The sequence below is a fragment of the Trichosurus vulpecula genome, chromosome 6 (genome assembly GCF_011100635.1).
Source record: "Trichosurus vulpecula isolate mTriVul1 chromosome 6, mTriVul1.pri, whole genome shotgun sequence".
In the NCBI taxonomy this organism is placed as follows: domain Eukaryota; kingdom Metazoa; phylum Chordata; class Mammalia; order Diprotodontia; family Phalangeridae; genus Trichosurus; species Trichosurus vulpecula.
The window spans coordinates 261628663-261647890 of record NC_050578.1 but is presented as its reverse complement, the minus strand read 5'-3'; the positions used below and the strand labels follow the sequence as shown (position 1 = coordinate 261647890).

General features: G+C 39.2%; 1 pseudogene; it reads left to right on the top strand.

The window, feature by feature from the left end:
* Positions 1-432: 432 nt before the first annotated feature.
* LOC118855440 lies at positions 433-773 on the top strand (annotated as a pseudogene).
* The last annotated feature ends 18455 nt before the right edge of the window (positions 774-19228 follow it).

Here is a 19228-nt window from a genome sequence, read left to right as displayed (position 1 = left end):
GATCAGATATGGGAATATCGGAGTTCATCAAAATGAAAACAGTAAATAAATTGGTGATGGTAACATCAAGGATATTGTCATCTATGTCTGTGTGTATCTGAAGTGGGGTGAAGCAGCAATTCATGTGAAATTGGATAGTTGATGAATTGAGCTTTCATGGTGGTTGAAGAAAAAATCAATATGTTTGTGAAAAATCCTCTACTACGAGGCCAGGAGTTTGGGAGCAGAGAAAAAAAAAATAACTGTGAGTCAACCACTGAAGTCATTGAGGAAAGAAGGAGAGGATTTTGGAAGATGATAGACAATAACCAGAATAATTTTGATTGGGCGGGCGCCTCTGTAGGGAGCTGCACCCTCTCCTGAGAAGGTTCGGGCCTCGCGGCCATAGCTCCCAGCCACACTCGCCCCATTCTTCTCCCCGCCCCACCCCCCATGGCCGACTTGGAGGACAGAGAGGAGCCTGGCCCGTCGGCCTCACACTTGGGCAGCTCGGGCTCCAAGGCCGCCGGCCACAAGATGTTCTACCTCAAGAAGTGGAACGCGGTGGCCATGTGGAGCTGAAACTTGGAGTGTTTCACTTGCGCCATCAGCAGGGTCCAGGTGATGCATGCCTATCTTAGATGTCAATCTGAAAACAAAGAAGAAGGTCTGTTGTGGTCTGGGGAGAGCGTAACCATTCCTTCCATAATTGCGGCATGTCCCTGTGGGAGAAACAGAACAGTCGCTGCCCTCTGTGCCAGCAGGACTGGGTGGTCCAGAGAAGAGGCAAATGAAAGCTTTGGTCTGAGGCTCTGGGTGTGTCACATAAGGGGTAAAACTCTCCAAAGATGGCACCACTTCCCTGGTCTTTCCTTGGTAAAAGGATTGAGTTGGACTCTCCCTGAAGTTAGGGTGTGGCATTTGGTCCCCTTTCTTTGTAGAACTTCTCTACAAGTAAGAACAGTTTGTTATAGATGGCATTCTTTTCTCTTTCTTTGGTCTGAATTGTTGATACTGCATAGAAATGCCGCGTTAGAGAAAATAGCTTCAATATGAACGACTTTCCTAACCTAATTAAAGTCTAGGATAAAGGAAATCTGGAGAGTAAGTTACATTCAGACAAGAAGGTTTTGTATGTTTCTAGTTAATCATTTAAAGTTATTGACATGAATGAAAGAGCATTTAAATCTAATCCATGTAAGGTATGGTTTGGTACTAATGGTATTTTTCCCCAGAAAATTAATAATTTATGAAACATTCATGTCAGTTGGCTAGGATTTTGGCTTCCTTTTTAAGCTTTTGTTAAGAACAAGATAAAAAAAAATATGGCTCTGGTGACCAGGGCTACCAAAAATCGTATTTCTCTCTTTCTGAGAAACTGAATCTTGGTTGTCTTAGAAGGCTTTATCTTTTATTCTCTCGTGAAATCTCTACCCAGAACTTTATAAAGACTTTAAGTTATGGATGTGTAAGTATTTCTAGATCACACTTTGATTTTTACCATGTTATACTGCTTTAATGGTGATTTATATTGACTACCAACAAGAAAAAATGTTTAATTCACTTCTTAGACCTTCAGTGAAAAAAATTACACTCACATAGTGCTATTTGATAAAGTTTAAGGCTTCTGTTAAACTGTTTAATTACTTGAACTGTGCCATAAAAGTATTAATCTTAGTTATTTTGTGAATGTTTAATTTTCTTTTAGAAAACTATGCATTTGGTCACTATCTTAACTGAGTTTAAATTTTTGAAATAAATTATTTGAATGCTTGCTAGCATTCAAATAGGTACAGCCTGTAGTTTAACCTAAACTTCTTTACATTTGGAGAAAATGTTTTATAGAACTAGATAGACAACATGGAGAAATTTGAGATGTGAGGCAGTTAATTTCAGAGTAGGCAGAGAATTCTCCAAATGGAAGTTTTTCTAACTTAGGTTCCAAAATACAAATTGCTTGTGAGTGCTTAAGAATGAATGAATATGTGTGTGTGTGTATACACATATGTATGTATATACATATATATATGTATATATACACACACACATATGTGAATGTGCACATATATACATATAAACATGTATATATATATGTGTGTGTGTGTGTGTGTGTATCTTAAAATTTCAAAGAAGAAAACAACTATTTAATTATCTCTATTCAGAAGTCAGTAGTCCTGAATGAGTAGAAAACCTAAAGGATTTGAGTAATAAAATTTTAAAAATTAAAAATTATAGATTTTGATTGAATAGTAGATAGGCATTGAGTGAAATTCGAGGGAGGAGAGATTACTGAGTGATTGTGGTAGAAGATGTGCTTGTAAGTGGAAACAAGCATTCTGATTGCCCCATCTCAGCAAGTGATTTGTAAAGGAAACGATTTGAAACCAGAGAATTTGTGTTACTGATACAGCAAACTTTTCACAGAGCACAGGTGAAGGGATTAGTTAATTTTTTTTTTTTTTTAGTTTGAATGCTCCCTTTTATTTAAATTTATTTATTTAACATATTTGGTTTTCAGCATTGATTTTCCCAACAGTTTGAATTACAAATTTTCTCCCCATTTCTACCCTCCCCCCCCAACTCCAAGATGGCATATATTCTGGTTGCCCTGTTCCCCAGTCAGCCCTCCCCTCTATCACCCCCCTCCCCTCTCATCCCCTTTTCCCTTCCTTTCTTGTAGGGCAAGATAAATTTCTACGCCCCATTGCCTGTGTATCTTATTTTTTAGTTGCATGCAAAAACTTTTTTTTTTGTTTTTGAACATCTGTTTTTAAAACTTTGAGTTCCAAATTCTCTCCCCTCTTCCCTTCCCACCCACCCTCCCTAAGAAGTCGAGCACTTCAACCTAGGTCACGCATGTATCATTATGTATAACCCTTCCACAATACTCATGTTGTGAAAGGCTAACTACATTTTGCTCCTTCCCAACAGAATCCCACTTTATTGAATTTTCTCCCTTGACCCTGTCCCCTTTCCAAAGTGTTTGTTTTGATTACCTCCACCCGCATCTGCCCTCCCCTCCATCATCCCCCCCCCCTTTTATTTTTTTTTTATTTTTATTTTTTTTTATCTTCCTCCCTCTTCTTTCCTGTGGGGTAAGATACCCAACTGAGTATATATGGTATTCCGTCCTCAGGCCAAATCTGATGAGAGCAAGGTTCACTCATTCCCACCTCACCTGCCCTCTCCCCTCCTCCCACAGAATTGCTTCCTCTTGCCACCTTTATGTGAGATAATCCAACCCATTCTATCTCTCCCTATCTCCTTCTCTCAGTATGTTGCTCTCTCATCCCTTAATTTCATTTTATTTCTTTTAGATATCTTCCTTTCATCTTCAACTCACCCTGTGTCTGCTCTCTCTCTTTTACATATATATATATATATATACACACACACACATATATATACATACATACACATGCATACATATACACATAGATACATACATACATACACATTTACTTATATATATATATATATATATATACATAAACATATATATATGCATATTCCCTTCAACTACCCTAATACTGAGGTCTCATGAATCATACACATCATCTTTCCGTGTAGGAATGTAAACAAAACAGTCCAACTTTAGTAAGTCCCTTGCAATTTCTGTTTCTTCATTACCTTTTCATGCTTCTCTTGATTCTTGTGTTTGAAAGTCAAATTTTCTATTCAGTTCTGGTCTTTTCACTGAGAAAGCTTGAAAGTCCTCTATTTTATTGAAAATCCATATTTGGCCTTGGAACATGGTACTCAGTTTTTCTGGGTAGGTGATTCTAGGTTTTAATCCTAGCTCCATTGACCTCCGGAATATCGCATTCCAAGCCCTTCGATCTCTTAATGTAGAAGCTGCCAGATCTTGGGTTATTCTGATTGGGTTACCACAATACTCAAATTGTTTCTTTCTGGCTGCTTGCAATATTTTCTCCTTGATCTGGGAGCTCTGGAATTTGGTGACAATATTCCTAGGAGATTTCTTTTGGGGATCTATTTGAGGAGGTGATCGATGGATTCTTTCAATTTCTATTTTGCCCTGTGGCTCTAGAATATCAAGGCAGTTCTCCTTGATAATTTCTTGAAAGATGGTATCTAGGCTCTTTTTTTGATCATGGCTTTCAGGTAGTCCAATAATTTTTAAATTATCTCTCCTGGATCTATTTTCCAGGTCAGTGGTTTATCCAAGGAGATATTTCACATTGTCTTCCATTTTTTCATTCATTTGGTTCTGTTTTATAATATCCTAATTTCTCATAAAGTCACTAGCTTCCACTTGCTCCAATCTAATTTTTAAAGTAGTATTTTCTTCAGTGGTCTTTTGGACCTCCTTTTCCATTTGGTTAATTCTGCCTTTCAAGGCATTATTCTCCTCATTGCCTTTTTGGAGCTCTTTTGCCATTTGAGTTAATCTATTTTTAAGGTGTTGTTTTCTTCAGTGTATTTTTCAGTATTTTTTGGGGTCTCCTTTAGCAAGTCATTGACTTGTTTTTCATGGTTTTCCTGCATCCTTCTCATTTCTCTTCCCAATTTTTCCTCTACTTCTCTAACTTGCTTTTCCAACTCCTTTTTGAGCTCTTCCATGGCCTGGGACCAGTTCAAGTTTTTCTTGGAGGTTTCTGTTGTAGGCTCTTTTACTTTATTAATTTCTTCCATCTGTATCTTTTGGTCTTCTTTGTCAGCAAAGAAAGAATGCAAAGTCTGAGAGTGAATCTGGGTGCGTTTTCGCTGCCTGGCCATATTCCCAGCCAACTAACTTGACCCTTGAGTTTTTCAGTGGGGTATGACTGCTTGTAGACTAGAGAGTTCTATGTTCCACGTTTGGGGGGGAGGTGCCAGCTTTGCCACACCGGCACTGCTCCTTCCCCAAGAACCCCCAACCCGAATTGGGCTTAGATCTTCGGCAGGCTGTGCACCCCTGCTCTGATCCGCCACTTAATTCCTCCCACCAGGTGGGCCTGGAGCCGGAAGTAACAAGAGCTGTAGCTGCCCCACCTCCGATGCCCCCAGGGCTGGAAGCCAAACCGAGAACTCCTTCCACTCCTGCAGCTTTTCCCACTAACCTTCTCCACAGTCTTTTGTGTTTGTGGGTTGAGAAGTCTCGTAACTGCCACAGCTCACTGAATCAGGGCACTATGGCCCCCTCCGCCCGGCTTCTGGTCTGGATGGTCCATGTCGCTCAGTCTGGGCTCTGCTCCACTCTGTTCCCAGCTCCCAGCTCCCAGCTCTGAGCTCCATGTGGGATAGACCTCACCCAGAGACCATCCAGGCTGTCCTGGGCTGGAGCCCTGCTTCCCTCTGCTGTTTTGTGGGTTCTGCCATTTTAGAATTGGTTCAGAGCCATTTTTTATAAGTTTTTGGAGGGTCTTGGTATGGAACTCACACTATTCCCTGCTTACCAGCTGCCATCTTGGCTGCGACCCTGGGATTGGTTAAAGTGGGACACTGGGAGAGTAGGATTGAGTTGAGGGAAAGGGCAGGAAAGAAGCACCCAGTGGGGAATGGAGACAATGGGTGTTTGAAAAATGATACTGAGGTGTTTAGAATAATTTGAATGGGAAGAGCATGAGCATGTGATAGTTTCTCACTCATTGAGGAATGAGTTATGTTGGTTATCAACATCCCTGGAGGTTAGGACTCAGGGTAGAGTTTTCTGTGGATTTTAGATAGTTTAGGCAAAAGGGTTAGTCCAGCGAGTCAGTGTAATAACTTGTTCCCCTTTCCCTGCACGCAAGTCAAGTCAGGATAGGACAAAGCTGGATGGAGCAGGTTGGAATGGTATCTTTCTACAACTCCTGAAGCCAGAAGGAGTCATGGGAGGAGTTCTGCAAGTAATGTAATGGTGATTCTCTGTCCCCGACAGGTAGGAAGAGTCCCTTGCAAGCATGAATTGGCCAGCTTCAGACACTGGTCATAAATGTATAAAGGAGGTGTGTGTGTGTGTGTGTGTGTGTGTCTTTCTCTGTCCCTTGAAGACAGACTATTTTTGTAAGCATTAAGAAGCCAAGCAAAGAGACTGGTTTGTGATGGAATGACATCTCTTTGTCCTCTTACATGAATTTTTAATGTGCATCAATGCATATGTACATACATATATAATATACGCATATATTAAAACATACTTGCACATATGCATACATGTATACCATGTTAGAGCTTGTATACACACACACAAGTATATTAATATATATGCATGCAGAAATATCCCATGCATTATACCAAATGAATGTGTAGTTCAGCCCCGTATAGAATCTCATAAACTTTATCTGACAGATAAAAAAACAGAAAAACAGTTCAATAAAACCCAAATCATTAATATAATCTACTATTCTATATAGAAGGCCACAGCCAAAGCCACTCTTGACCCCAAACCTCTTTACATACATAACTCTGAAAGAAGAGAAACATATGTATTTTACCATCTTTCCTTTGTACATTTGGTTTCAATTTTTAAAATTGATATTATTCTTTACACTTAAATTTTGGCAGTCATTCTGTTTATGGTTTTTCTTCTCTTTGGCTGCCTTTTCCTTGGTTCACAGAATTACTTCCACTAAATGTCACCATGTAAACAATCACAAGCAAAGAGCACAATTAAATACACCTTAAAAGAACCACACATCAAGTTGGCCAGGCAATTGTACAAAGCTATGAATTACAGAACTCATAATTTTCATTGTTAGAGGAACTTTCTTCAAAGCAGAGCTCTACATATTAACAAATTCCCAGAGATCTCCCACAACAAACAAAAGCACCAATCACAACTGACCACCTGAAACGCTGACCATCTGCCTCTCCCCGTACCTGTTGAATATTCTCACTCTCTCTATCACTAGGAGGGAAGTATAATTCATGATCAAACTGCAGGAATCAGTATTGTTCAGCTCATTAATCTATGTTCTGATCTCTTTTTTATTGTATTTTATTTTATTTTGTTTTTCATGGTTGTGGCCACTCTGAATATTGTTCTCCTGTCTCAACCTACTTTCCTTTACATCAGTGTATGTTAAGTCCCTTTACATTTCTTCAAATTATTCATATTCACCGTTTTCTGTTTTAATAACATTTAATGACTTCCATGGATCCAAATAAATATAGGCATTTACCTCCAAAGGACATTCCCTTCATTTCCAGTTTTTTGAAACAAAAGTAATGCTGCTGAAAATATTTTGATAATTGTGTTTTCAGGCTGCTTTTTATTCCCACATTTTTAACAACATTGTATAACTTAAAATCTAGGAATAAAATGTATGTGATGAGGACATGAGAATAATTCAACTGATCTGAAAATATAGAGAACATAATATATCATTCCTAGTATATCAGGTGGTTGCTATTCCTAATTTTATATAACACATGGGCAGAACCCCATAGGCACCCAGACTCGGTGGATTAATTGTTTTATTTTGTTTTGTTTTGGTTTAAGGGACCCAACATATTAATTTTCTCCATTCCAGAGAAAGTGTTGTTTTGTTAAATTTAATATACAGAGTGGGAAATTCAATGTCTTTTAGAAGTAATGCTATCCCAAAATACCACAAGATGGCGATGTTACTCCACTAGAAATTTCATCTTCATGACTACCTTTTGGACCAGACAAAATAAGAAAGATCAAGTTATAATTAAATTAAAAATCCTGAGTGGGCTAGTCCACAAAAAAGTGAAGTAAATCCATCACATATTTGTTCTATATTAGAAAAGGCTAATTGGGACTAAATGTGGGCATCAGTAAGGGATACACACACACACACACACACACACACACACACACACACACACATATATGTATACGTATGTACACACAAATGCATACATAAAATGTCAGTGTGACATTTAAGTTGTCCAAATATTATATAAGAATGCTTTATAAAACCCCAGAATAATGTCTATGAAGTGTGAAAACTGACAGCTGCCTGAGGGTGTAGGGATCCTATAATAGTTCACTGGCATATACCAAAATTTAGCTGACATTTAGAACTGGTTGAATCAGTGAATCTAAAGAAGACTGAATCCATGCTAATGTGGCTGAAAGTTCACAATTCAGTGCTTCAGGGATCTGTTTTTGGCCCTGTGTTTTTTGAAATTTTAACCAGTGATTTGAATGAAGAAATAGAATACATACCTGTCAAATTTTAAAATGACACAAAGTTGAGAAAGGTACCCAATATAAAGGATGGTGTGGTGAAGATATATGTGTATATACACATATAACATATGTGTGTATATACCCATATAAACATGTATGTGTGGTCTAGGTAGAATAATAGGACAAATACCATAATAAATGACTTAGAAGGTATAAAGGGAAATACTTCACATTATTAAACAAAGTCCTTTTCACAGTCCTCAAATAGATGAGACAGAGCTAGACTATATTTGATGTGAAAGGAGGCTGATGGTATTCATGAACTACAATCTAAATACATTTCAACATTTGTAATTGAAGCTTTAAAGGCTCTTGTATTCTTATGTTGATTTAAGAATCTTAGTTTGAGGAAAAAAAGCCATAGTTACCCTGTTCTCTGCCCTTAAGAGTACATTACTCTCAGCTCTAGGAATTATGTTATAAGAAAGACACCGAGGCAACGGAAAGTGTCTTATGGAGAATATTCACAATGGTAAATTGGCTGAAAATCGTTTTATAACCTCTTAATTTAAGAAACTGCGGATTGTTAGCCTGAGGAAGAGAAAACATTTGGTGCAGGAAAGGGAATAAAAAAACAAAACTGTTCTCTAGAATTTGAGAGATTATGGAGGAATGATTTGACTTTATTTTGAATTTGAGGACGATTCTAGGACCAAGAGTTTAAAGTTATAAAGAGGCATATTTTTCTTTAATTTATACTTTACTTGAATTAAAAAAAAAATGCCTCATAATTTACTTGCCTCAAAGTAGAGTCGGATTTTTTTTTTTTGGAGAGAGAATTAGATTCCCAGTTACTGGAGGTTTTAAAATGAAGGTTAGGAGGGGGCAGAGCCAAGATGGCGGCCGGAAAGCAGGGACTAGCGTGAGCTCCCTGCTGAGTCCCTCCAAAAACCTATAGGAAAATGACTCTGAACCAATTCTAGAACGGCAGAGGGAAGCAGGGCTCCAGCCCAGGTGAGCCTGGATGGTCTCTGGGTGAGGTCTATCCCACACAGAGATGCGAGCTGGGAGCTGGGAATGGAGCGGAGCAGAGCCCAGCCTGAGCGGAGTGGACCAACCAGACCAGGAGCTGGGTGGAAGGGGCCCTAGTACCCTGAATCAGTGAGCTGTGGCAGTCACAAGACTTCTCAACCCACAAACACCAAAGACTGCAGAGAACGTTAGTGGGAAAAGCTGCAGGAGTGGAAGGAGTTCACAGTTCGGCTACCAGCCCGGGGGACAACGGAGGCAGCTACAGCTGCATTTGCTTCCGGCCCCAGGCCCACCTGGAGGGAGGAATTAAGTGGCGTATCAGAGCAGGAGGGCATAGCCTGCTGAAGATTTAAGCCCAGTCCAGGTTGGGGGTTCTTGGGGAAGGAGGAGTGCTGGTGTGACAGAGCCTGCACCTCCCCGCCAAACATGGAACATAGAACTCTCTAGTCTACAAGCAGTCATACCCTGCTGAAAAATTCAAGGGTCAAGTTAGTTGGTTGGGGAATATGGCCAGGCAGCGAAAATGCACCCAGATTCACTCTCAGACTTTGGTTTCTTTCTTTAGTGACAAAGAAGACCAAAACATAGAGACAGAAGAAGTTAACAAAGTCAAAGAGCCTACAACAGAAACTTCCAAGAAAAACATGAACTGGTGTCAAGCCATGGAAGGGCTCAAAAAGGATTTGGAAAAGCAAGTTAGAGAAGTAGAGGAAAAATTGGGAAGAGAAATGAGGATGGGAGAAAACCATGAAAAACAAGTCAATGACTTGCTAAAGGAGACCCCAAAAAATACTGAAAAATACACTGAAGAAAACAACACCTTAAAAAACAGACTAACTCAAATGGCAAAAGAGCTCCAAAAAGCCAATGAGAAGAAGAATGCCTTGAAAAGCAGAATTAGCCAAATGGAAAAGGAGGTCCAAAAGACCACTGAAGAAAATACTACCTTAAAAATTAGACTGGAGCAAGTGGAAGCTATTGACTTTATGAGAAATCAAGATATTATAAAACAGAACCAAAGGAATGAAAAAATGGAAGACAATGTGAAATATCTCCTTGGAAAAACCACTGACCTGGAAAATAGATCCAGGAGAGATAATTTAAAAATTATTGGACTACCTGAAAGCCATGATCAAAAAAAGAGCCTAGCTATCATCTTTCAAGAAATTATCAAGGAGAACTGCCCTGATATTCTAGAGCCACAGGGCAAAATAGAAATTGAAAGAATCCATCGATCGCCTCCTCAAATAGATCCCAAAAAGAAATCTCCTAGGAATATTGCCACCAAATTCCAGAGCTCCCAGATGAAGGAGAAAATACTGCAAGCAGCCAGAAAGAAACAATTTGAGTATTGTGGTAACCTAATCAGAATAACCCAAGATCTGGCAGCTTCTACATTAAGAGATCGAAAGGCTTGGAATACGATATTCTGGAGATCAATGGAGCTAGGATTAAAACTTAGAACCACCTACCCAGCAAAACTGAGTATCATGCTCCAAAGCAAAATATGGATTTTCAATAAAATAGAGGACTTTCAAGCTTTCTCAGTGAAAAGACCAGAACTGAATAGAAAATTTGACTTTCAAACACAAGAATCAAGAGAAGCATGAAAAGGTAATCAAGAAACAGAAATTGCAAGGGACTTACTAAAGGTGAACTGTTTTGTTTACATTCCTACATGGAAAGATGACATGTATGATTCATGAGACCTCAGTATTTGGGTAGCTGAAGGGAATATGCATATATATATATATATATATATATATATATATATATATATACACACACACACACACACACACACACACACATATATATACATATATATGTTAATGTATATATATAAGTGAATGTGTAGGTATGTATATATCTATGTGTGTGTGTGTGTGTATATATATATATATATATGTATAACGAGAGAGAGAGGGGGGGGGGGCGGGGGGGAGAGAGGGAGAGAGAGAGCGGACACAGGGTTAGTTGAAGATGAAGGGAAGATACCTAAATGAAATAAAATCATATTAAGGGATGAGAGAGGAACATCCTGAGAGAGGGAGACAGGGAGAGATAGAATGGGATGGATTATCTCGCATAAAGGTGGCGAGAGGAAGCTGTTCAGTGGTAGGAGGGGAGAGGGTGGGTGAGGGGGGAATATTGAACCTTCCTCTCATCAGATTTGCCCTGAGGAGTGAATACCATACATACCCAATTGGGAATCTTACCGCACAGGAAAGAAGAGGGAAGAAGATAAAAAAAGGGGAGGTTGATGGAGGGGTGGGCTGATGGGGGTGGAGGTAGTCAAAAACAAACACTTTTGAAAGGGGACAGGGTCAAGGGAGAAAATTCAATAAAGGGGTTGGGTTGGGAAGGAGCAAAATATAGTTAGTCTTTCACAACGTGAGTATTGTGGAAGGATTATACATAATGATACACATGTGGCCTATGTTGAATTGCTTGTCTTCTTAGAGAGGGTGGGTGGGAAGGGAAGAGGGGAGAGAATTTGGAACTCAAAGTTTTAAAAACAGATGTTCAAAAGCAACAACAACAAAAAAAGTTTTTGCATGCAACTAGAAAATAAGATACACAGACAATGGGGCATAGAAATTTATCTTGCCCTACAAGAAAGGAAGGGAAAAAGGGATGGGAGGGGAGGGGGGTGATAGAGGGGAGGGCTGACTGGGGAACAGGGCAACCAGAATATATGCCATCTTGGAGTGGGGGGGAGGGTAGAAATGGGGAGAAAATTTGTAATTCAAACTGTTGGGAAAATCAATGCTGAAAACCAAATATGTTAAATAAATAAATTTAAATTTAAAAAAATTAAAAAAATTAAAAAAAAATAAAATGGCAGGAAAAAAAAATAAAATGAAGGTTAGATGCTCATTATGGGGGAATTTTGTGATAGATATTCTTGTCCAAGTATGGATTGAGTAGATAGTCTTTAGCACCTCTTCTCAAATATTTTTTATTTTTACATGTCAAATAATATATTAAAGAGATAGGATTTATGTAGGAGATAAGAAGAAAATCAAAGAAAGAACAAGGAAGCCCAAGAGAGTGAAAGTCAAGGATAGAACACTATACTGCAGTGCAAAGGGAATTAAATGTTGAGTAGCTGGATGTGAGTTCAAATCATCCCTCCAGTATGTAAGTCATGGATGTCAATGTGTATTTTTACCTTTGTGTTCTATTTAATTTTATAATATTTTTAAAAGTATTGTATTTGGTTTGATTTGATTCTTTCATAAGGGAACAGGAAGGTCAGAATAAATGCAGGTATTGGTAGATACCCATGCCCTGGGAAATTTTGTGATTAGGAAAGGACATGTGACATCTTTGATTCAAACCCATAGCTAGTTAACAGCTTTTTCTAGGACATTTCTGAGGAGTGGTTACTGAGTCTTTGCTACAAAGTTATTTATTAAGAGGAAAGAAAATGCCTAAATTAAGCACCTTCTTCCAATGTCAGTTTAGAGATAATAAGGCCATGAGTTTGAATCCTACCTCACATTTATGAACATGAACAAGTCACTCAGGGACACTTTCCTGATATGTATGAAGGGGACAAGGTATAGGATGTTCCTCCCAAGGTTACCCAGTGATTAAAATGGGTTAATGAATGTAAAGTATTTTGAAAATTTTAAAACACTATATAAATGACCTCTAGTATTATCTTTTGAGAATTGCCAATTCCATTTTGGATAGCTACAAGTTTTAAGATTTCTTTTATATTGAGCTGAAAGTTGTAATATAATATACTTTCATGTCCTAGATTTTTACCCTAGGGCCAGCTAAGAAACAAATGTCTAACCCCTCTTTTACTTGATATCCCTTCATATTTTGGAAGAAAGAAATTAAATCCTGTAGCATCTTTTCTTCTTCCCCCTGTTGCTTTTGTCAGTCTAACTACATGACGCTGTTTTCAGTGTCCTAATTTTCCTGGTCACTTTCCTTTGAAAACACCTCATCTTTTAAAAGTCCTTCCTAAAGGATATTGAAATGTGACATTTGGAACTATTGAACACATACTCCAAGTCAATGGATCCTAAAATTGTTGAGTATTATGACATTTTAACACAGTGGTAATGTTGGTGATAGTAGTAAAAGTAGCAGCAGCAGCAGCAGCAGCAGTAGTAGCTAACATCACTCAATTGGACGTAGTAATTCTTGATTAAAACCTGGTGATAATTTTTAGTACAAATTCAATAATTTAGATGGAAATATGTTATTCATTATATTTTATATATTTCAAATATTTATGCATTTCGATGGATCCATGATTAATCACATCAATTCAATTCAAATTAACAAATATTTATTAAATATCCACTACTTGCCAAACACTGTGTGTTTGGTGCTAGTGACAAAAGACAAAATTAAACAGTTTCTGCCATCAAGGATTTTACATTTTGTTTTAGGTCAACCCTCCCTTCATTAAGGTAGATGAAAAAGTTATAGTTCACCTCTATTCCTCTTGCCTATACTCCAATTCTTCAATAAAGCAGAGTGACTAGTGATTAAATTTGAATATAATATAAATATATGTTCTTTCTGTTTTATAGATTTGTGATGAAGAAAGTACTTTAAATAATGTTTAGTGCTACAAAACTGTCACTGCTATCATAATCATCATCAATAAAATGATAGACATTCATAATTTACCTAACATATGCCAATGTGGCCTAGTGGATAGACTTAGCCTCAGCTCCCAAAGTACCATATGTACCAACACATCTTGGCTTGGTGACCTGGAAGTCATTTAATCCCCCGGCGCTCTAGATCAGTGTTGTAAAATGCCAATGGAAGGAGGCAACTAAGGCATATATTATCATCTCAGCAGGCATATATTGACTTATAAAAAGCCAAATCCATATAACAATATTTTATTTTTTGTTAAATACCTCTCAATTACATTTGAATCTGGTTCAGGTGGCCCTCAGGAGTGTTAAGAGCACTTTTCTCTATCCAACTCTTTAAATCTATACATAGCAGAGAATGTGTCTAGCTGCATTGTTAATGGGGTTTCCATTCTGGGAGTGAGCAACCACAGAGGCCATGTAGTCCAATCAGAATATGAACACAAGCCATTTTTAGAACATTCCTGTCAAAGTTTTAAGGCCTTGCTTAATAGAGGTTTTAAATCGCTATTGAGGGGTACCCAAGACTTGCTGAGCTTTTGAACAGCTCTAATGGTTACAGATTAGGTTGTTTCTTCCAGATTCCTGAAATGTGGTTGCTCTAAATGGCAGAGTTCTAAAAAATTTGTCAGCAGAGACAGAGAGACAGATAGAGATGGACTGAAAAACACAGATATAACGAGAAAGAGAAATGAAAAGAGAATCAGTTTTCCAGGAAAAAAAGTTGTAGATCCACAGAGAAACAAAGGCAGAGAGACAAACAAAGGAGAGAAACAGAGAGAGACAGAGAGAGAGAGAGAGAGAGAGAGAGAGAGAGAGAGAGAGAGAGAGAGAGAGAGAAGGGGAGGCAGATGAACAGAGAAGATATAGAGAGAAACAGTTACAAAGGAAGAGAAAGACAGTGACATAGATATATATAGAGAGACAGAGAGATAAAAATAGATATAGAGACAGAGGTAGCGATACATATGGATAGAGACAGAGAGACAAAGAGAGGAGAGCCTCTGAGTTCCCTGATACAGACCAGTTATTTTTGAGAATCCATTGGCAGCAAGCTGATTGTTAAAGGACTTTGTCAGAGACTTCTGCCTGATTCAAAAGTTATTTTCCACCTCCAAGCCTTGGGAAGTTGCCAGGCTGATTATATTCTCTAGGGTCCAGGAAGTTCTGTGTCCCTAAGAAAGCATTATCCTCTAACATCCAAAAATACAGAGCCAAGAACAAGGAAATTACATTTAATCAATCTACAAATAGTTCCGTAGTAGTCTGATATCAGGCTAACATGTGTATTGGACAGGTATCTATGTAGCAGTGGTGGTAAGGGTGGGTGATAAGTGTTGCCAGGAGACACAATTTATTTAAACTTTCATAAATCCTTTGACAAATTTTAATGTAAATGCTAGCATTTTAGTAATTATACAGAGAGCACCATGGCTAAACAACAAAAACAAGGAGTATTTCTCAAGTATAAGCATTGGCGTTGCCCAGGTTGTATGCAATTGGGGAATATTTTACTAAGACTGATTTTATGGAATATTTTACAAGGCTTCTGGACTAAGGAACAAGTAAGAAAACTTATAGCCTATGGATAATTACTGTGACAGCTCCAATGCCAAGTAGTTGTGTGGCGTTGTACAATCTCCCTAATTCTCATTTTTTTTTCCCATGGGGAAAAAGGAAGAGAATACTATTTGAGCTACCCACCTCAAAAAATATTCTGAGGATATTAGTTTGCTAATGTTGAAGTGTCATGTAAAAATTGAACCTCTATTATTGTGATAACGAGTGGAAGAGGACACATCAGACCTAGGGCATGGTCAGGAAGCAGTTTGGTGACACTCATTGCAAACAGGTGTTTCCAGGTCTTGGGACAATTTGGAACAAGTGTAGTAGACGGGTAGGTTGGTTTGGGGCACTTGGAAGGCTAGAACTGAAGCCTAGCACACAGAGCTTAAGGAATGCTTGTTGACTATGAGCTGTTGCCACATAGAATATTATGGCTGATTTTTTTTGCCTTAAAGATGATATAGTCAAATGCCCTTACTTTTACTGGTAAGGAAACCAAGACAAAGAAGATTTAAATACCTCAATCACATCACATAGTAAATTGGTACTGGAACTAAGACTAGATAGAATCCTAGTCCTTTGATAATTAACCAAATACATTTCCCATCATCCCAGACTGGCAATTGGAGACACAATAGGTGATAGTCTAGTTCTCCTGAGAGTCCAGGTAGGTTGTTAATTTCTGGCTACTGGGGCAGTCAGTATTCAACGTACAAGGCATGAATAAATACGGTTGGAAGATGGAGTAAATGACTTTAGAGATTACCTTGAAAAGAGAGGTAACAGACAATAAACTTAAATCATCATTTTAAACCTTCACTGAAACAATGGGAAGTAATCTAGTTGTATAGTGTATCAAAACTTACCATCTACTTCACCCAGTTGTTCTTTTATTATTGATGACACCAAAAACTGTACTTTAGGAGATGAAATGTTTTCAAAAAAGGTAAGAGTAAAGTATGAAAACTGTGATTTAGCAAGGTTGACTTTCATTCTTAGAAAATTCTAAACAACATTATTGTTTTATATAATATTCCCCCAATTACATGTAGATTTTTGTAACATTTGTTGTTTTTTTCCCTAAAGTTTTGAGGTATGAATTCTATGCCTCTTTCCCTCCTCTCCCCACTCCTTGAGACAGTAAGCAATCTGGTACAGGCTATACGTGTGTAGTCATGCAAAACATTTCTGTATTTGTCATTGTGTGCAAGAAGACAAAAGGAAGGAAGGAAGGAAGGAAGGAAGGAAGGAAGGAAGGAAGGAAGGAAGGAAGGAAGGAAAGAAGGGAGAAAGGGAGGGCAAAGGGAAGGAGGGAGGGAGGAAAACAGAAAGAAATTGAAAAATAATATGTTTCAGTCTGTATTCAGAAAAAATCAGTTCTTGCTCTGTGAGTGGATATCATTTTTCATCATGAATCCTTTGGAATTTTCTTGGATTGCTGTATTGCTGAGTATGACTAAGTCATTCACAATTCTTCATTGCACAGTACTGCTGTTACCATGTTAAGTAGTCTCTTGGTTTTGCTCACTTCATTTTGCATCATTTCACGTAAATCTTACCAGATTTTTTCCCCAGAAATCATTCTTCTTGTCATTTCTTAAAGCAAAATAATATTCCATTACTTTCATGTACCACAACTTGTCCAGCTATACCTTAATTGATGGGGTCCTCTCAATTTCCAGTTCTTAGAAACCATAAAAAGAGCTGCTATAAATATTTTTTTATGTATGTAAATAGTTCTTTTTCCCTTTTTAAAAAAATTTCTTCGTGGCTCAGATTCAATCTAGCTCAGCTCAGATAGATCTGGCCCATTGGCATAAGTGTCACAAATACTTTGGCTCCCTAAGAGTCAACCCAATATTATGAATCTTTAATAAACTTTGTTTTTTCTTGGCTGAGAAGACTTGAATCCAATTAATTTAGCATGACCCAGCCCATCAGAATTTTGGGGTCTTAAGCACCCCTTAACCCCAAACCTTATCATATGGTTCCCTGACACCTGGAATACCGCTAATCTCAAGTTCTTCTCCAGCCAAGACTGGAAGCCTCCCCCTTTCCCTATCTCCTTCTAGCTCTCCAAGTACCTTGGAGGTGTTTTTCTGGACTGACCTCAAAGGTCCCAGTAGGTCAGACAGCTAGCAGGCTGTCTAGTAGTCAGCCTGACTTCCTCAGGTGCTTCTTGGTCCAGTGGTTATGTTGGAGGCCATGGACTTGGGCACAGCTTCTGAAGCATGGAGGACATGGACAGATGCCCCATGTAGAAGTGTATGCCAGATTCTTTCAATTCTCTGGGCAGTAGGCATCCTGATTCTATAGAAGGGGCAGCAATCCTTAGCATGTATTTCATTGATCAGTCTTCCCCAGAAATTAGGAGGAAACTACAGAAACTGGCAATGGGACTCCAAACACCTCATCCCCAGTTACTGGAGATGGACTTTGGAATCTTTAGCAACATAGGCCTAGTCGCAGCAGAAGAAAGAGAATGCAGGGAAAGAGCTAGAAACAGTGAACATGCTCATTTTTTGGCTGCTGCCATGGCCAGGAAAAGACCCCAGGAGTGCCCCTCCAGGGGGCCCCATTGGAAGAAGCTCAGCAGCTTGGGCAGTGGGGAAATCTGCTTTCAATGGCACAAGGAGGGTCACTAGTATAAGGAGTGCCCCTCCAGGGCATGCCTCCCCACCCAGAGGAAGCCCTCAGGACTGGCACCTCCAGGACCATGCCCACATGACCAGGAGGGACGTTGGAGGAAGGACTGCCTCTGAGGCTGGAAAAGTGGTGGAGCCTCCACCCAGTACCCTGTCCTCCAGTCTTCTCAAGACTCAGAAGGATGAGGGAGCCTGGGGTTTGGCAGCACTCCCACTTTCTCCATCTCTCTAGCTGAGCCCTGGGCAAAATGGAGACTGAAGGTAAGGTTATCCACTTTATTATGGCTATGTACTCTTGTGTTTTAACTAATTACTCTGACCCTACCTACCACTCGACCCATCGGGTCATGGGCATTGAAGGGTAAATTAAGGGATGTCTCCTGACATACCCCCTCCCTGGCCTACTTGAGGATCTGTTGTTTGTACACTACTTCCTTATGCTCTCCTCTTACCCTGCCCCCTTGTTGGGAAGGGACCTGATGTTGAGATTGGGGAGCCAATTTTCTCTAGTCAAACCTCCTAGCTCCCTTTTCCCTCTGTGTACCAGATCTCCCCATGTTCCCCCCTGAGGTGTGGGAGACAGTTAGCCAATTGTTTGGGATCAGGGAATTCCTAGAGGAGTTTGTTTCTGCTATTCCATCTATAGTTTCCCTCCAAGATCCTAAAGTGTTCCCACATTGCAGTCAATATCCAATTAAACCCAAGGCTGGGAAGGACGGCAACCATTAATTGCTACTCAAGGCCCTGACTTACTCACTCTAGAGTGGGGCCCCACCAGGCTAAAGCTTTTGGGACTTTGAAAACTAAACTGACCACCACTCCAGTATTAGCTTTACCTAATCTAGAAAAAACCTTTCAGTCTGTATGTTGATGAAAGGAGAGGACAGACTTTGGGAGTCCTAATCCATCCTTAGGACCTGACCCCAGGCTAGCTGCCTGTTTTTCAAAACAATTAGAATCTGTGGCTGCTACAGCCATTCTAATTGTGGAAGCTTCTAAACCTCTCGTTGGGCAGCCCTTAGAAGGTCTGACTCCCTATGGAATTCAGAACATCCTAGAAACAGAGAGCCATCAGTGCCTGGCTAACCACAGGCTCACCAAATATCAGGCCTTGCTCTTAGATACTCTTGACTTAATTTGGGTGTGCTACATACTCCTGAACCCTGAAGTAGCGTGGTACACAGAACAAGTGTTTAGGAGAGCTAGGCAAATAATAGTCATTAATCACTGCATCATAGAGGTCAAATCCCAGCCCCTTGGGTTATGCCAGGGAAATTGTTCTTTCT